The sequence below is a fragment of the Plectropomus leopardus genome, unplaced genomic scaffold (assembly GCF_008729295.1).
Source record: "Plectropomus leopardus isolate mb unplaced genomic scaffold, YSFRI_Pleo_2.0 unplaced_scaffold10693, whole genome shotgun sequence".
NCBI lineage: Eukaryota > Metazoa > Chordata > Actinopteri > Perciformes > Serranidae > Plectropomus > Plectropomus leopardus.
The window spans coordinates 1-2,477 of record NW_024611277.1 but is presented as its reverse complement, the minus strand read 5'-3'; the positions used below and the strand labels follow the sequence as shown (position 1 = coordinate 2,477).

The 2,477-nt window shown below is 32.4% G+C and overlaps 1 long non-coding RNA gene across 1 annotated transcript; it reads right to left on the bottom strand.

Moving 5' to 3' along the window:
* Nucleotides 1–651: 651 nt before the first annotated feature.
* Nucleotides 652–2,470, bottom strand: LOC121963276. The gene is made up of 3 exons (XR_006107220.1): nucleotides 2,318–2,470; nucleotides 1,175–1,256; nucleotides 652–862 (listed from the first exon to the last, which is right to left on the bottom strand). It is a non-coding gene; the product is annotated as an uncharacterized LOC121963276 (long non-coding RNA).
* Nucleotides 2,471–2,477: the final 7 nt, after the last annotated feature.

Genomic DNA, 2,477 nt, shown 5'->3' with positions numbered 1-2,477 from the left:
CAATAATCATTTGACCTCTTTGTAATTTCAATGTAATAATGACTGTCACATTGCTTACTGGTATTTAAAAATAATTTTTTAAAAAACTCCACTAAAAATGTTTTCACAAACAAATATTTACTTAATTTTGTGAAGTTGTATAGAGTTCAGGTTTACTGTTTATATCTGTATTCTGCTGGTTGCAAACTAGTCAGTCATATATGTATTTTCTTAAACATTTTAACTAAACAGAACTCACAGATTTCTAGACATCATCACTTGTAAAAACCTCTTTGTCATGATCAAGTTAATTTAAACTAAGTTGGTTTATTGAAGTTGCTAATCCTTAGAGAGAGCAAGGTAATTTCACTTATTGTGTGTTGTAACAACTTCATAAAGTCAAGTAAATACAGCTACATTTCTAGTGAACTTAACACTAAGATATGAGGTAAACATATGTTTTATTAACTGTCCTTTTTCAAGACAATCACTTTCCAAGATTATTTTAAGTAAGATCAACTTGTCAGATTTGACAGTGAATGAGAGAGAAAGAGTAGCTCTTCTGGCATTATTGGGTGTTAAACATTGACATTGATTTTAAAATCTTTCAGAGGGATTTTTGATGCTGTTTGTACTAAAAGGGAAACCTATACCAATGACACAGAGACAACATTTTTCCAAATAATCTTTATTTGTTTAGAAGATGATAAAGATTCTTGTAAAAGCAATCCTAATATCATTTAATTTATTTAAAAACAGCAGAAATGAAGCATTGCATCTAAATAAAACAGAAATAGTTAGATATCTGCGTAGAGGGTCACGGTGCATCATCTTCTTTTCAGCTGTTGAGGGCCTTTCACATGATTTTGCAAAATATTCCTTTCTGTGAAAAGAAACAGTTTATTTCAGGTTGAAAGATTCCATATTGTAGGAATTTAAACATCCTACATTTATTCTGCATTTGAATCTCCAAACCCGTGATGGGCTGCAGAAGTTCAAAGTTCCTGTTTGGGTATGTACTCTTATACCCTTACCTTAGAAAGCGTTTATCGAATTAACATTGTCAATAGTAGAAAAGAGTCAGCGGGAAGAAAAAATAAAAAATCAAGAAATAGAAATCTGTACAGATGGAATTTCCTTGATACATTTCTTTCAGCTGTAAATTTCAAAGTAAGGGCATGGTCTTCAGACTTACTTCTTCTAACTTATTGAGTCTTTCTTGGAGCCAGCTGGCACTTGGGTCCACACAGTGGCAATGGTCACTTTCAGTCTTGAAACTATATCATTGAAAAGCCAACGTCAGACAGAAAAAAACATTTTTTTCATACCTACCCAGTGTGGCCTTAGCCATCCATTAAAACAGCTACAGTAGCACAGAAAGAACAGTAGTTTTTTAAGACGTTTTGGAAAAAACACATTTGTTTGCTTTCATGCTGAGACTTTTATGAAAATGCATTTCCTGTTGAAAATGCATGTGAATGTTTGCAGCTGAATTAATCCAAAAGAACTGCTAAAAATGTAATTCAAATGCATTTATTAAACTGTTGAAAAGCCTTTAAGCTACAACATAAAACTGGCAGAACTGGAGGATGAACTGCATCATCGAAAAAAGCTGAATGCTGAAATAGATTGCTAAAAAAAATGATTTCATGATTTCTTTGAATTACCAAGATTTTTAAAAGGCAAAAAATAGCTAAAAATGTCTTAAGGAAAAAAAGTTGCCAAATATGTTAAAAGAAAAATAAAATTCACATTAAAAATTTTGACTTTTTTTTGTTTGTTTTTAATACAGAGGTCCAAACTAAGCCCCCAATTTCCTCACATCCTAGAAATGCCCCTCGTTTAAACTAATTGCACTTTATGGTTTGAATATGTTTTGTGCATTTTGTTTTAAGCCTACATGTTTTACACATTTTGTCAAATAAAATTGAATATGTAGTGATTTCTGTTTTGTGCAGACCCTGAACAAATTACTTAGGAGAAACCTGGACACAGTGGCTGGACCAGTGTGTTACCACTAATCTAAAACCTTTTTCACCATTCATCATTTATGAAGCAGCTCCAGATTTTAGACCGTATGACATAACTATTAAGTTTAAGTACTCTAGTTTTTGGATTTGAGACAGAGTTGCTCATGTTAACATGTATTTTTTTTTTTTTAATTGTCCTATAGGTTATGTATGAATAATGTGTATAAATATTGAAAATGCACATTGTTGTCCTAAAGGACAACTATGTGCATTTTCAAGTGATATCATTTCAAGATATCATCTTACACACCAAAACACAAACAGAGCTAGAAACTGAAGCTTGTGTCTCATCGAATACTTTTACTTACATGTATGCATGTATTGTACAGTTGTTGACTGAGTGTTCCTTCTGTTCATAGCAGGCCTTGACAGCTTCTGAAATGCGGGCCTTTGACACTTTTGTACAGCAGTCAAAATAAATGTTTACTTTACCAAACCAGTTAGGAATGATGGAGGGTTGAGGCATGG